Source organism: Prenolepis imparis, unplaced genomic scaffold, assembly GCF_030444845.1.
Source record: "Prenolepis imparis isolate NDT839.2.m4 unplaced genomic scaffold, iyPreImpa1.0 SCAF_1, whole genome shotgun sequence".
In the NCBI taxonomy this organism is placed as follows: domain Eukaryota; kingdom Metazoa; phylum Arthropoda; class Insecta; order Hymenoptera; family Formicidae; genus Prenolepis; species Prenolepis imparis.
The window spans coordinates 24,505,328-24,523,852 of record NW_028141159.1 but is presented as its reverse complement, the minus strand read 5'-3'; the positions used below and the strand labels follow the sequence as shown (position 1 = coordinate 24,523,852).

The 18,525-nt window shown below is 29.4% G+C and overlaps 1 protein-coding gene across 1 annotated transcript in view; it reads left to right on the top strand.

Moving 5' to 3' along the window:
• The window catches only part of LOC145932988 (uncharacterized), a 218,765-nt gene that overhangs the window by 12,846 nt on the left and 187,394 nt on the right, over window positions 1-18,525 (top strand). The window lies entirely within an intron of this gene.

Here is an 18,525-nt window from a genome sequence, read left to right as displayed (position 1 = left end):
GGTAAATTTCTTGGATTTGGAGACGATTTTTCATCAGCGAAAATGTCGAGGCACGAATAATTTTCGAGTTATAAATGATTAAAAATAAAGGGTTTTTCGCAAACTAAGCCTTGTTGAAATAAAATATTAACAAAATCACATTCTTTAATTAATTTCAAATAGAGTTTACTTTAATGAAAAATCGTCTCCAAATGATCCCAGGAATCTACCATTAAGCATTGATCAGTTAATCAGACACCCTGAATATATATATATATTTATTTATTAGAATATTTTTTTAGTGTCTCAAGAAAAGTAAACAAGAATAAAGAGAACAAGAATATCAAAATGTTATTGTTTATTAATTAATACCAAGCAAACACAAATTATAACTGCTATATAACAAGTATATAATGCTATATAACGTGCATGTAACATGTAACATACACGTTAGTTGTAATTAGTTAATTGTAACATTTTGTAATATAACATATGTTAAATTGTAGTTATATTGTAATTATATCCCAGATAGCACAGTAACTCATCGATATTGTAGGATGCCGAAAATAATCTTTCTGTGCTATCTGGGATATAATTACAATATACATAACTACAATGTTACATGTTACATGCACGTTAGTGTATACGTACGTGTTATATAGCAGTTATAATTTTGTGTTTGTGATGGGTATTAATTAAAATTAATTTTTTAAAAATTGTAAGCTAAAAATTTAATTGTTTCATATAATGTAATTGTTCCAAAGAATTTGCTTCTATTAAATAAATGTATTCGTTCTTATACCTTCTTATACAATATCTCGTTCCCGCGCGAATTATTATATACTACTTGATACACGCTGGCAACGAGCAGTGTATCAAAAATGGCACCACTGTAGGCACTGGCCGCGTTCAGAAAAACAATTGCTAAGTTGTCGTCTTATCAACACTCTATGTTGATTGGTTGGTTGTAAAAATAAGAACCAATCATTTTCAATTTTGTTTCTAAGTGGTTTGTTCTTCTGAAACCTATTGCACTATCTCTCTCTCTCTCTCTCTCTCTCTCTCTCTCTCGTTCGAGCGAGAACATACTCGAACGTAAATAGCGTAAAAGAGATGCAAAAAGCACAGGGTCATTTTTTACGTGAACATTTTTTATGTGCTCTCTCTTAGGTGCGTTCAGATAGCTTACCCGAGTAACTCAGAGTGCATTCCCTTTCTTTCTACATTATTGAGAGAAAAGTGATATAGAAAGAGAGGGAATACACTTGGAGTTACTCGGGTAAGCTATCTGAACGCAGCCCTTCAGCTGTGTTCCAAAATCACGCTCTTAACATAATGTCGTTATTATTTAAAGTTATATTTAATTTTTAATTACATAAATAAATAATTTTCAATTTTAATTTTATAATTAATAATTAATTTTTAATTAATTAATTTATTTATTTGTAATAACTTATTTGTAATAATAATATTAAAAACAATAGTTAATTACAGTATAATTAATTATTAAGTAAAGTATAATTATTTAAATTATTATATAAATAATAATCTTTTAATAATATTTTTTTTGAGGTTTAAAAATCCAATTAAAATAAAACGCATTATTTATATTATATATTATAGAATTGTAAATAATTTTTTGAATAATTTTTTATGCAAAAAATGTGAATATAAAGTTGAATAACTTTTATATTGAAATTCTATAGAGTTTTTTATTTTCTAATATGAGTGTAAAGCGTGGTTCGAGACTTTCTCGAATTAAGTCGAAGTTCGCAGTTGCATCGCATCGTTGTATAAAATAACGAGGGAATAAAATACCGCGTAATTGATCGCATTATTTGTGTTCGTGTTATATAATGTAAAAGTATAAATGGCGCGCGCTTCGCGCGCCTGTGTTGTTTTAGTAAGTGTAAAAAGCGCGTGATTTTTAGAGACAATGTCAGATAGTATGCAACAGTGTTGTGCTTAGATGATTTTAAAATTAGCTAGATAAAGATGAGATAATGTAAATTCATTTTAGATAAGATGAAGATGATTTTATTTTAAATATATCTTGATAAAAGATAAAATTATATGGCGATTCATCTAGATAACTTCCAGATAATATTATTTTTAAGACCGCTTATGTAAACACACATACACACACACACACACACACAGTTACAAAAAAAATGCAATTTATAAAAGGGATATAAAAATATATTCATATTTTTATTTATAAGTTTTTATCGCTTACTGTCCAAATTCTACTACTTAAATATTTTTATGTGCTATGACTCTAAACCAAATTATCTGAATATTATTCTAGATAATTTAGTAAAGATAACACTTTTTGCTTCCTCATAAAAGCTTTGTTTCCGTAAAAAAATTTTTTTTTTCAGATTTCTGTACCAATGTGTTGAGAATGTTCCAAAACATCGGAAAATAACATTTTTAAAAAATGTCCCTATGTATGTGTGTATGTATGTATGTGCCCACCCATGTTTTTTTTAATTTAAATATCTCAAAAACTGTTTGACTTGCAGCGCTCCAATTTGGCATACAAATAAAGTAGAACAACACTTTTATTTACTGTCGTTTTTATAAAAATTCATACAGTGTTTCATTTTTTATAAAATTTTGAATTTTTTGAGAAATGTCTGTAGTTGCTCTAACTTCCGTAAATTTTAAGATATCGGGATAAATTTTTTTTATATAAATAAACTATCATTAAAGGATGGTTGGTATTGAACTTGATGAGAATCGGTGAAAGGGTTCATTTTTTATAAAATTTTGAATTTTTAAGAAATGTGCATTTTTATTGTTCGCAAATTTTGAAATATTGAACTAATTTTTTTTTACACGAATAAAGTACCATTAAAGGATATTTGGTATTGAATTTAACAATGATCGGTGAAAGCGTTCATATTTTATAAAGTTTTTATAAAATTTCTTTGAAAATTTATGTGGTTCTTCCGTGAAGTTTGAGATATCAGACAAATATTTTTACATAAATTTTTTTACATAAATAGAGTATCATTAAAGGATGTTTGCTATTTAATTTGACGAGGATCAGTAAAAGTGTTTTTTTTTATAAAATTATCAATTTCAAAAAATTGTACATGCTTTAACTTTCATAAATTTTGAAATATCGAACTTATCGAACTTTTGAAAATATCATTAAAGAATGATTGACATTTAATTTGGAGAGAATCTTTAAATGGAATCTTTAAAATGGTTTATTTTTTATAAAATTTTTCATTACACTCGTCAACAACATTAACGCATATGTATTTTAAATCAAAATTTCGCATAATTTCAAATAAGCATAACTCCGCTAAAAATGATCGGATTTGAAAATTTTTTTTTTCACTGTCAAGCTTGAAGTCTCTACTTTAAAAACCATTCGTCAGATTTTTAATTTATCCTCCTCCCCCGTACGCCACTGCTTCAAAAGTAAGGACGTGTTTTGTCTAAAAAAAATTGCGTAGTTTGACGCACTCCACGGGGTGAAATAAATTTTTTTCGCAAATCTTATCATAACTATCGTAAAATGTGGACTTTTTACTACAAATTAAAAAAAAAAGCAAAGTTCGTACGATTTTTTTTCGCGGAGTTATTACATATGAAAGTTACCTATACATTTTTTCCATTTACCGCCAGCATTAGTATTACCCGACACGCACCACGAGGTTGCTGGTTGGATTTGGCGCATAGTGTGTGTGTGTATGTGTGTGTGTATGTGTGTGTGTGTACCACGCGTGCGTGCTAGCGTGTAAATTTGGGCTCAAATTCCTTAAACAACAATTAGAGCATGCATTAATATGCGTGAACGTATAGAAGAAGTAATCTGAAGACGAGGCGGGAACACACAATTTTGAATGAGAACATTCCTACATTTCCCTCTCCTAACCATACGCACGCACACATACACACACACACAGCAGAGAGGGTTTGGAGTCCTTAAATGGAAAAAATGTATGGGTAACTTTCATATGTAATAACTCCGCGAGAAAAAATCGTACAAACTTTGCTTTTTTTTTAAATTTGTACTAAAAAGTCCACATTTTACGATAGTTATAATAAGATTTGGGAAAAAAATTTATTTCACCCCGTGGAGTGCGTCGAAGTACGCAATTTTTTTTAGACAAAACACGTCCTTACTTTTGAAGCAGTGGCGTACGGGGGAGGAGGATAAATTAAAAATCTGACGAATGGTTTTTAAAGTAGAGACTTCAAGCTTGACAGTGAAAAAAAAAAATTTTCAAATCCAATCATTTTTAGCGGAGTTATGCTTATTTGAAATTATGCGAAATTTTGACTTAAAATACATATGCGTTAATTTTGTTGACGAGTGTATTTTAAAATTAAAATTTTTAATTTTTTGAAAGTTCTAATAAAATATCATTAAAACATGATTAATATTAAATTTATTGAGAATTGGTGAATTTCTTTTAATTGTAAATTGACGAATTATACATTCAGAACACATTAGCATAGAAACCTTTAAAAAAATTTTTTTAAGAAAATATTTTGTAATTATACAATAGGGTTTGCTAGTATTGGAAAAAATTGTGCAAATGGAAATTTGCACATTGCTTTTTCACTATTTTATTTCGTTAATTAAGATGGTTCTTCAATTATGGCATCCTCAAAGAGGAAGCTTAACTTGCACATTGTTTCTTCACCATTTCATTTTGCTCATTAAGATGGTTTTTCAATTATGGCAATGTGAGGAAGCAATGTGCAAATTTCCATTTGCACAATTTTTTTTACTTTAAATTACTTTATATTAAGTTACTCTCAAGATATTAATTTTAATTTTTTACTTTGCTCTAGCTTTGAAAAATGGTGATATATTTTGCTGCTATCTATTATTTTGTACAATGTAGTACGTTTACTTTATTGTGACATTATTATTTACTGTTAGGAATATTAATATTGCTAGTCAGTAATACATTAATTGCATTTATGAGTGATATTATTAGTTTTTAAGATAATTTATAACTATGCAGTTATAAAAGTTCCTACTAAACTTAGAATTTAAATTGTTTATATTATAACGTTTTGAAAAGTAAAGACTGATTTAAATATAACGAATAATATTTTATAGCAAATTATATTACAATTATATTATACTTTATTTTGTTCAGATCAATTCAGATGTATTTTGAATTTTATGTATTGTTCAGTCTTAGAATTAAAATATTTAATTGTGTAATTGTTTATTTTATTGCATATATTATATAATTAAGACAACCTAATATATCCAAATTTTAGACATTTCATAATTCTATTACAGAAATTGATTTACTTTAATTCGTTGCTTGTAATCTTTCCATTATAGAGGTTTCAATTACATCCACAATTTCTAATCAATAAGTTTAAATGATATTATTTTAATAACCAGAAATCATAAAAATAAAATGGATGCCAATATATTTTTATTTCTAGCTGTTGTATAGTAATTACATACATGATACATGTTATTTATATAATAGGAATTTTTGTGAATTAAAATTTATATGATTTATATGTATGTAATTGTAATAGCTGTAAGTAAAAATTTATTGATATCCATTTTATATTTGGAATCTGTGATTATTGAAATTAATCTTAGCTAAAAATTATATATTTATTATAATGCAGATAATGTTGGTCCATCATTTGGGAATGTTGGGCCAATATCAAGAATTTAGACAGTTGACATATGCCCAATATTGGGCCAATGTTTTTGTGCGATTGGATCATTTTACAATTGTTGATATAATGGATAAATACAAAATTCAACATTTCACCAACCATTGGCCATCGGTTGGCGTGACGCCGCCAACATCAGTTTATTATTATTTTGGAACATCGGGTCGACATAATAAACGTTGGGCAATCAACATAGATCCAATATAAGACCAATGTTTATGTGGTGCTCCGGGACCTATGGTTCCTATAAAATGCTTGTATTGCTCTCATTTTTATCACATAAATTTATAGCATTTAGTTTTTCTACATTCTGCACATACAGTGGGGAAAAAAGATCGGAACCCCTAAATAATTCGGAAAATATATAAGTTTTCTAGAAAACTGTTTCAGATAAAAGTTGTAGGGTTTAAAAAGATCTATTTACTGATCTTATTAGTTTGCTGCTAGTTGCAAATTACGTAATGTATGTTAGAACATTATTTTTTCTTACAAACAACTGTTTCTTTCTCCACCCTGTATATCAATACTCTCTGTAATATATTTATTTTCTTTCATATTGGTGAAACTTGTGTCCCTTTATTTACATGTTTTGGCGCGAAGCTGCCAAATTCCGTGATTTTTTGCGCGGCTTTTTTCTATCTTCTCCCTGTTTAAGAAATACGCGCGTAGCATAGAAATTCCAATACGCATGTGCTTTAACGTCGCGAGATTGTTTTGCGTCGACAAATACCTTAAGGACAAGTGACGATCAATCGCTACATTGATCGTCAGATCGTCACTATTGTCTCGAGCTCGAGCCTCAAGCGATTCAGAGTTGTTCTCTCTCGTCCATTGTTCGTTCAACATGTTAAACGCATAATTATTGTGGATTGCAATAAAGTGTGAAATACTGTGTGGATTTTGGATCTTCACAATCTCAGGATGTCGGAAAGTATAAATATTATTTATATTATTTGAAAATATCACAATATATTACAGCATTTTATATTGGATTATAGATAGAAAATCTAAAAAATTTTTCGCAAATTTTATTTATATAAAATAAATATTTCCAATTAACGTTATCACTCATTCAATTATTTAATTGAATAGCACAGTAATATATGTTTTAAGTTTTTCTTTTTATCACCTCTAATGATTTTTATATATTTTATTTTATAGAGTTTCTTGCATAATCATATATGTTCAAAAAATAACATAGATTTTAAATGTATTTACTTTTTAACAATTTCTTAATTACTAATTACACATTGTCGGTTTATTTGCATTTGCTAATATATATTAATTTATTTTTATTTGTTGCATCTAATTAATAATATTCTGCACTACACTGTCAGTTCACTTATTTATTTCAAATTATTTAATTTGCATATATTATTCTTTTTTTAATTACTAACTATCAATATTTGTGTGTATACTTTTTTAATTATATTATTATTATTAGATTCAATCAGTACAAATAATATTTTTTATTCATCATTTATAAAGTTTTATCAAAGCATTTAGTATTTGAACATTTTTATTTGGTTTTGTATTTATAATGTTATAGTAACTCTCATCGTCAAATGTATTAACTGTTTAAAATTGCTTACTTTAAGTTAATTTGTATATACATTTATATTTTATTTCATTGAATTGTTAATACACTTATTGCACAGTTATCTGTTCACATTTATGTTTAAAAAATTAATTGGTTACTTATAAGATAAAATTATTACTTGTTTTATTTAATTCCTTATTTGAATATGATTTTAATTCTCATTCTATAGTTAGTATTAAAAGATATTTAATTTATCAGGCATTTTTCTCAAAACATCCTCATATTTTGTTTATATATTTGTCAGTTTATATACATATATTCTTGTATTAGTTCTTACTTTCTAAAGTTTTTACTTTTTAAATACTAATACTTAGATAATTTTTCCTAATACTTTGTTATCATCTTACTAGCTATTAAAATTTATTTTTTGAAATTTGTTCTAATTTTAATAATTAATATTCAGTTATCAACATCCCGAAAACATACCACCATTTATTAAAAAGGCGTAAAAACCGATTAATTTCATTTTATATTTCTCAATTAGATAAGCCGCAACTACATCAAATGTTTTCAAAATACAGTTTAAAACTAATTGTAATGTAGATATGATCTGTAATGACTCTAATTCAGAGGTTACAGCATTGTCAAATTAAACGAATTCTAATATACTTCTCAGTTATAGCGCACTTTCGATTCATCCAATAATCCCAATTCTATCAATGGATAATTTTTCAACATTTAACAGTTTCGACATCCCAATTTCATCAAATCAAGATAATTCTTCATTATCCGATTTTTCTCGAAATCAAATAGAATCAATAAATTTTAATAATAAAATCTCATTGTCAGTACAAGATGAACAAAATTTTAGTTTACTAGAAGATTTGCAAATCTTAATTTCAGAATGTTGTATTTCTCAAAGTACTGTAAATAAACTTCTTTTAATTCTGCGAAAACATAACCATGATGATTTACTTAAAACGTGTAGAACTTTAATAAAAACACTACGTAATATTTTCAAAATATATTTTCTCTTAGTGATAGGAGATATGTACATTCATTTTGGCTTCGAGAATAAAACGCTCTATATCAAAATATTGTAGAACAATTCCTTATGAAGTAAAAATAAATATAAATATCGATTGTGTTTACCATTGAATGAAAGCTCAGGTAGCCAATTTTGGCCTATTCTTGCATCAATTAAAATTAACGATCTTTATACCGAACCTTTTGCAGTTTGTATGTTTCACGGAATGTCAAAACCGAATAATGTGAATGATTTTCTTCATCCTTTTGTTTTTGAAGCACAAATTGTTTTTCGAGAAGGTATATATTACCGGATAATGAAAATTTCCATTGTAAAGTCTTATTAAATGCAATATTATGCGATGTTCCTGCAAAATCATTAATTATACTTGTACGAAAAGTCACACGGGTTATTTTTCATGTTCGAAATGCTCACAAGAAGATGATTTTGTATGTAATCGAGTTGTGTTTCTGGAAATTAATTCTACATTAAGAACGAGCGAATCATTTCGTACTTGCAGTCAAAAGAAGCATCATATAAGTGATTTAATTCTAGAAAATTTTCCTATAGATATGATTTCACAAATTCTTCTCGACTATACATGCACTTTGTTTGTTTAGGTTCGAGACGTTTATTCCAATTTTATGTTAGGGGTAGGAAAGATATAAGTTTATCTAATACTGCAATTGATTCCATTGGCAACCTATTTGATATAAGAAAATTTGTAATTAAAGAATTTACGAAAATGCCTAGAAGTTTATTATATGTTGAAAGTTGGAAAGCTACGGAAGCCTTTTTTTGGCTTTATTTAGGTTTAGTTTTCTTAAAGTCATTTTTGTCTCAAGATTATTATAAACATTCTTTTATTAAGTATAGCTATTCGTATATTCGCAGATCCAGAACGATGGTTAGTTCTTAACGATTTCGCACATTCTTTGATAATCTGATTTATTTCACAATATAAAAATGCGATAAATATGCATAATAACGGACCCAGCCCCAATCACCTTGACCTTGACATATGTTGTCAAGGTCATAGGCCTGAGTAACCTCCAACAAATTTTAGCCGTCGCTTGTTGTTTAATAAAAAGTTATTAACAAAAGAAGTTGCAAAGAAAATATAAAATATCAGAAACGTATGTGCACACACGCACACATACACATACACACACACACACACACACACACACACACGGGGGGAGTGCAAGGGGGGCCTTTGGCCCCCCCTCCCGCACCCTTCCCGCCAGTAGGGGACGCATTGCGAAAGTTCAATCACAATGGACACATGCTGTAACTGTAAGTTGTAAAGCGAGGTCCACCCTGCCTACCGGCGGGGAGGGTGCGGGAGGGGGGGGGCGAAGGCCCCCTTGCACCCCCCCGGGTGTGTGTGTGTGTGTGTGTGTGTGTGTGTGTGTGTGTGTGTGTGTGTGTGTGTGTGTGTGTGTGTGTGTGTGTGTGTGTGTGTGTGTGTGTGTGTGTGTGTGTGTGTGTGTGTGTGTGTGTGTGTGTGTGTGTGTGTGTGTGTGTGTGTGTGTGTGTGTGTGTGTGTGCACACATACGTTTCTGATCTTTTATATTTTCTTTGCAACTTTTCTATATAGGTATAAGTATTTATTATAATGTTATTATAATGTCATTACAATGGATATGCTTTGCTCATTATATCGAAGAAAGCATCGAAACGCTGTTTATTACAGGTTAGATTTATAAATTCGTAAAGCAACATTTTCCGTTTAATTTCTATCTAGCCACCAAGAATGACGCAAATCAACTGAGAGGGATTTGTTATGATATGTCTTGTTATGATTTATCTTGAAGGGCATCGTATTATTATATGTAGTAAAGTAAACGCGTGAGCGGGGGAGGGGCTCCGCCCCTCCCCCTACACCCCCGCCCGGCAGTACATTCACAGTACAATATATTCAATGTATAAGGTGTCACAAATATTGGATTTATTTAGTAAACTTTTTTTTGTTAATAACTTTTTATTAAACGACGGCTAAAATTTGTTGGAGGTTACTCAGACCTATGACCTTGACAACATATGTCAAGGTCAAGGTGATTGGGGCTAGGTCCGTTATTATGCATATTTACCAAAAATGCTTTTGGACTCGATTATCTTTCACATAATGTTCATAATTTAGAACATTTTGCAAATGACGTTAAAACTCTTGGGTGTTTAATTGCTTTTAGTTGTTTTAAATTTAAAAATTAAATATGCAAAAAACTAATAAGCAAATAAAAAATTGTGGCAAACCATTAGAGGAATATTCTAATCGAATTTTCGAATTAAACCGACTTCCAGCCAAAAATGTTATTTAAAGTTACATATGCTATTATATATTTAAAAAAAACAGTTCAAGACAGTAATGATATATCTCATTTAGAATTCAATTGTTTTACAATTTTTACAAAAAAAAGAACTGTTGTTAAACGATAATTCTTTAGGTTTTATTTTAGAAATAATTTTGGATAGTAATGATGTTCCATACATAAATGTTAAACGAATTTTACTTACTGAACCATTTTTTAGCATTCCATGTGATTCTAAAAAACTATTAGGTATACAAACTTTTACGAAAATAAGTCCCTTTAATATTGAAAAATTTTCGGCAACAAAACAAAAACAAAATGTTTAAAATTAAAGCATCTTGAATTGCAGGATACATTCGTTATAATTCTACTTTTGCATGCACGCACATAATTATTATTATTATTTTCATTCTCCTTGTTCTCAGGTTACAATGATTTTGTAGTCTTCGGAGCGGGCTTAATATTTGTAAGTTAGAGACAATACTTAAGTATGTTTTTCAAAAGAATGATGTTACAATATTGCAGGTTTTTATAGGATTATTGATTTTTATGTTGCTGCGATCTGATTTTAACTGAAATTGTTTAAAATGTTAAATAAATGTGTTATATTTGTAGTTCAAATTATTAATTTACTTGTTTTTGTTTATAAATTTGTTTCATTTCTATTTCTTATAAAATAATGTATCAAGTTTTATAGTATTATTAATTATTTTTTGTGAATCCCCTTTCTAAAAAAGGCATGTCATTGACATTGTTGTCGCTTTTCCGCGATGCTGATTGGCTCTCTGTCGATTCGCGTTGTGTGTTATATTCGTAGCATTGAAAGGCTGTTATCACGAGGGTTAGCAGTTAGCAGTTTGACAGTTAGTCCAAAATACAATTAAATAAAATAATAATATGTTTTAAATAATATGTTATAATACTTTAAACTTGATTAAAATTTTTGACATTCGCGTTGTGTGTTATATTCGTAGCATGGAGAAGCTGTTGTCGCAAGGGTTAGCAGTTAGCAGTTTGACAGTTAGTCCAAAATAAAATTAAATAAAATAATAATATGTTTTAAATAATATGTTATAATACTTTAAACTTTGATTAATATTTTCGCGGAAAAAAGGCAACAATACTTGCGAGAATCGACTTAATATGTCTTTTTTAGAAAAAGACTAGAATAACACAAGCGCGCGTTATGCCATTCCTCGATTTTATTTAAAAAAGTATGATGTATTTACATAAAAACATCAAATCATTAAAGTGAAGTCGCCAATGATAAATAAAATTATAAATGTTTATTACTAATTCGACCTGACTGGCCAGTACAAAAAGTTTGATAAAACGACGTTTCGGCCCTTGGGTACGGGCCCTTTTCAAGTTATTACTGCAAACACATACAAATAATGGAAATAAAAAATATAAAAAGTGTCTAAGTGTAAAATTTGATTAAAAACGAAGCGCAAATTACAAAGAAAGTTTAACAAATTTAAATGGTACCTTTCGAGGTGTCAATATGAAAGATGTGTAGTTACTAAAGTTTAAAGGGCAAGCAATGTATATTTATTGTTTAACATACCAAGAGTCTGATATCAAAAGACATTGTAAAAAGGACGAAAAACAAAGATGAGAAAACCATATAACGTTGCACGAACAATCAAACGCTGTGTATTAATGAGTTATATATCGGGTTTAAATTATCCTTATCTTTTTGTAAATTTATGTTGCTATTATGTTTTTTAATATAAAACATTTCAGCTATTTCCCTTTTTCTTAAATGTTTTTCACAATGTAGGATTCTAGGTTCATTCCAATTAAAATCATGTCCGTGTTGGGTACGGTGTTTGCTAATTACATTATGATTGCTGAGATTTTTAATGTTATTGCTATGTTCTTTAATACGTGTTAAAAGTTGTCTTTTGGTTTGACCAGTGTAAGTCGCATCACAGTCATTACATTCAATCCTGTATACAACATTAGTTTTGTGAACGTTGTCTATATTGTCTTTACCGCGCTTAATTAGACTATTTAATTTTTTTGTATCATGTATATTACATTAAGGCCGCATTTGTTAAGAACAATGTTTATACTTTCACTGAGGTTTTTTATGTATGGTAAAGAAACAATCAATGTGATGTCCAGCATCTTAGGAGTGACCTCGTTACAAAATTTTAATGCTTTTATTCTATTACCGATCAATGAGATGCAGATCAATGAGAAGTTTCGGAAAACAGTTGTTGACTAAGATATTCCTTATAATTTTTAAATTGTCCATATGATATCGGTCGTCAGAAAGCGAAATCGCACGATCCACTAAATTCTTGATCGTATTGATCTTATAATTAAGAGGGTGGCTAGAATAAAAATTCAGATATCTACCTGACAAAGTGGATTTTCTATACCAATTAGTCAACAAATTTCAATCCACCATAATGACTGTAGTGTCTAGAAAATTAATGGAGTTGTTGATTTCAATCTCATGTGTAAACTTCAAACGTTGGTGATAACTGTTAAAAACAATTAATAATATATCAATTATTGGTTGCGGTGCGATCGCAAATATATCATCCACATATCTGTAAAAGACTGGTATAGTGAAATCGTTTAAGTTTAAGCAATGCGTTTCAAGGTCGTCCATGACCATGTCAGCCAAGATAGGCAATAAGGGGGATTCCATAGGGCAGTCAAAAATCTGATACGCATAATTCATAATAATGTGCAGCCAATGTACTGTTAAAATATATGAAAGATTAATTTTTGGCACGTTTTGAAATATTGAAAATTAAAATTTTTAAGCCGCGAATCCCATACGGCGCAGATTTATAGTACGTATATTAAACCAAAAAGGTAGTACGCTGGTATGCTTATGGTACCAAAATAATCTGCAAACAATACACTATTAAAATATATATACGATTAATTTTTGATTTGTTTTAAAATATTGAAAATTAAAATTTTTAAGCCGCGAATCCCATACGGTGCACAATTATATTTTGTATTTTATACCAAAAAGTTTGTAGGCTGGTATGCTGATGGTACCATCATAAAGTGCAGACAATGTACTGTTGAAATATATAAAAGTTTATTTTTGGCTCGTTTTCAAATATTGCAAATTAAAATTTTTAAGCCGCGAATCCCAAACGGCACACAATTATATTTCGTATTTTATAATAAAAAGTTTGTAGGCAGGTATGCTGATGGTACCATCATAATGTGCAGACAATGTACTGTTGAAATATATAAAAGATTAATTTTTCGCTCGTTTTAAAATAATGAAAATTAACATTTTTACCAGCGGACCCCATACGGCGCGAATTCATTTTACGTATATTAGATCAAGAAGATAGTACGCTGGTATGCTTATGGGGTACCAAAAAAATCTGTAAACAATACACTATTAAAATATATATACGACTAATTTTTGGCTCGTTTTGAAATATTGAAAATTGAATATTTTAAGCCGCTGACCCCATACGGCAAACAATTATATTTTGTATTTTATAATAAAAAGTTTGTAGGCTGGTATGCTGATGGTACCACCATAATGTGCAGACAATGTACTGTTGAAATATATAAAAATTAATTTTTGGCTTGTTTGAAACATTAAAAATAAAAATTTTAAACAGCGACCCTATACGGCGCGGATTCATTTTACGTATATTAGACCAAGAAGGTAGTACGCTGATATGCTTATGGTACCAAAAAAATCTGCAAACAATACACTATTAAAATATTTATACGATTAATTTTTGGCTCTTTTTATAATATTAAAAACTGAAACTTTGAAGCCGCGGATCCTATACAGCGCAGATTTATATTACGTATATTAAACCAAAAAGTTTGTACGCTGGTATACTGATGGTACCATCATAATGTTTAGACAATGTACTGTTAAAATATATAAAATTTAATTTTTGGATTCTTTGAAACATTAAAAATGAAAATTTTTAAACTGCGACCCTATACGGCGCGGATTCATTTTACGTATATTAGACCAAGAAGGTAGTACGATGATATGCTTATGGTACCAAAAAAATCTGCAAACAATACATTATTAAAATATATATACAACTAATTTTTGCTTCGTTTTAAAATATTGAATATTAAAATTATTAAGACGCGAATCCCATACGGCGCACAATTATATTTCGAATTTTATATTCAAAAATTTGTAGGCTGGTATGCTGATGGTACCACCATAATGTGCAAACAATGTACTGTTGAAATATATAAAGAATTAATATTTGACTCGTTTTAAAATATTATAAATTAAAATTTTTAAGCCGCGGATCCCATACGGCGCACAATTGAATTATGTATATTGTACCAAAAAATTTGTAGGCTAGTATGCTGATGGTACCATCGTAATGTGCAGACAATGTACTGTTGAAATATATAAAAGATTAATTTTTCGCTCGTTTTAAAATATTGAAAATTAACATTTTTGACCAGCGCACCCCATACGGCGCGAATTCATTTTACGTATATTAGATCAAGAAGATAGTACGCTGGTATGCTTATGGGGTACCAAAAAAATCTGTAAACAATACACTATTAAAATATATATACGACTAACTTTTGGCTCGTTTTAAATAATTGAAAATTAAAATTTTTAAGCCGCGAATCCCATACGGCGCACAATTATATTTCCTATTTTATACCAAAAAGTTTGTAGGCTGATATGCTGATGGTACCATCATAATGTGCAGACAATGTACTGTTAAAATATATAAAAATTAATTTTTGGCTCGTTTTAAAATAATGAAAATTAAAATTTTTACCCGCGGACCCTATACGGTGCGGATTCATTTTACGTATATTAGACCAAGAACGTAGTACGCTGATATGCTTATGGTACCAAAATAATCTGCAAACAATACACTATTAAAAAATATATACGACTAACTTTTGGCTCGTTTTAAATAATTAAAAATTAAAATTTTAAACCGCGAATCCCATACGGCGCACAATTATATTTCGTATTTTATACCAAAAATTTGTAGGCTGATATGCTGATGGTACCATCATAATGTGCAGACAATGTACTGTTAAAATATATAAAAATTAATTTTTGGATTGTTTGAAACATTAAAAATGAAAATTTTTAAACCGCGACCCTATACGGCGCGGATTCATTTTACGTATATTAGACCAAGAAGGTAGTACGCTGATATGCTTACAGTAACAAAATAATCTACAAACAATGTACTGTTGAAATATATAAAGAATTAATATTTGACTCGTTTTAAAATATTAAAAATTAAAATTTTTAAGCCGCGGATCTCATACGGCGCATAATTGAATTATGTATATTGTACCAAAAAGTTTGTAGGCTAGTATGCTGATGGTACCATCGTAATGTGCAAACAATGTACTGTTGAAATATATAAAAGATTAATTTTTCGCTCGTTTTAAAATATTGAAAATTAAAATTTTTATCCGCGGACCCCATACGGTGCGGATTTATTTTACGTATATTAGACCAAGAACGTAGTACGCTGATATGCTTATGGGGTACCAAAATAATCTGCAAACAATACACTATTAAAATATATATACGACTACCTTTTGGCTCGTTTTAAATAATTGAAAATTAAAATTTTAAGCCGCGAATCCCATACGGCGCACAATTATATTTCGTATTTTATACCAAAAAGTTTGTAGGCTGGTATGCTGATGATCATAATGTGCAGACAATATACTGTTAAAATATATAAAAATTAATTTTTGGCTTGTTTGATACGTTAAAAATAAAAATTTTTAAACCACGATTCTATACGGCGCGGATTCATTTTACGTATATTAGACCAAGAAGGTAGTACGCTGATATGCTTATGGTACCAAAAAAATCTGCAAACAATACACTATTAAAAAATATATACGACTAATTTTTGGCTCGTTTTAAAATATTGAAAATTGAATATTTTAAGTCGCTGACCCCATACGGCGCACAATTATATTTTGTATTTTATAATAAAAAGTTTGGGGTATACTTCCGAAAAGCCCATACCTCCGATTTTTTTGAAACTACGTATACTTACGTATTTTGACGTGCTGATTACGAATATGATAGTGAAAATTGGCTCAATTTTCATTTTCATGATGAAAACCAACGTCAAAAATTGACGTTTTTGGGATTTATTTTATCAAATACTGGAAAATTAAAAAAATGTTTCATACAAAAGTTGTAGATTTCTTTAAAATATGCATTTTATGTCATATTCATTTTTGCCATATGAGTGATAGTTTTCGAGAAAAACGATGGACTCTAAATCTTATATCTGTCCTCCCATCTAGCATGTACTTTGCAGTACATATACGATTCCACATGGGTTTGCAACTTTCCACGCAAAGTGAGGCCATATATTGGGACTTCTACGCACTACTGCGGACATAGGTTGAGTTTTGAATTTTCCAGTATTTGATAAAATAAATCCAAAAAACGTCAATTTTTCACGATTTTTTATGGTTTTCACCATGAAAATGAAAGTTGCGCAAATTTTCACTATCATATTCGTAATCAGCACGTCAAAATACGTCAGTATTCGTAGTTTCAAAAAAATCGGAGGTATAGGCTTTTCGGAAGTTTATCCCAAAATTTAAGGGGTGATTCTACATGATAAATTATTATTGATTTTTACTTTATCATGTAGAATCACCTTACATTTTGTCCTATCTGTTGCTGAATACCTTTCAATAGATTATTGTTTGCAGATTATTTTGGTACCATAAGCATACCAGCGTACTACCTTTTTGGTCTAATATATGTAATATAAATCTGAGCCGTATGGGATCCGCGGTTTAAAAACTTTAATGTTCAATATTTTAAAACTAGCCAAAAATTAATCTTTTATATATTTAAACAGTACTTTATCTGCACATTATGATGGTATCATCAGCATATTAGCGTACAAACTTTGGATAAACTTCCGAATACGACTCACGCCCGATTGCCATAAATTTTTGTAGAAACACTGTAAATGATGTCAAATGATTGTCCTTAAGCGGATTTTCACCGATACAAACATTTAATGCTAAAAATATTAAAATAACTTTCTATATAAATTATTGTCGGTAATTATATGGAATAGGGCCTTTTCACATGGGTACACACACACACACACACACACACACACACACACACACACACACACACACACACACACACACGGGGTGCAAGGAGGCCTTCGGCCCCCCTCCCGCACCTTCCCCCCCGGTAGCCAGGGTGGACCTCGCTTCACGTTATAAAGTATATGCCTAAACACAGTGAATTCCAATAGACAATCAAGAAAGATATATTTAAATAACATAACACATTTAATACCAAATATATATAAAGCGTCCTAAGATATACATATATAAAGAATTCTAAGAAATACATAAATAGAATATCAGAACGAAAACGTCAACAAGAAACAATTTATATTATTCTTTTTTTAGCCAGAATATACATCTTTAATATCTTCAATTAATTTTTTAAATGGATCTAATTTATGTTTTTTTACATCTCGCCTCCACAGAAACTCACACAAATGATCAGCCATATTGTCTTTCGTAATTCGTAAATCGTAAATAGACAATAATTTATACAGAACATTATTTTAATATTTTTAGCATTAAATGTTTGTATCGGTGAAAATCCACTTAAGGACATTCATTTGACATCATTTACAATGTTTCTACAAAAATTCATAGCAATCGGGCGTGGGTCGTATTCGGAAGTCCACCCAGCAAAAATTTGAACGTAAAGATCGCCATTAATGAACAAAACCAACAATATTTATTTTTCTTCGACCTAACTGGCAAAATTTTATTTTAAAAATACACGACGTTTCGGCCTATGGATATGGGCCCTTATCAAGTGATACTAGAAGGATAAAAATGAATACAAATAATAAGCAAGGCACAATTAGATAAACGAAAATAAGTCCATATCTGAATACCAAGAGTAATAAATAGAGATGTCGCAATTAAATTGATATTAATGTATTTTTCCAAC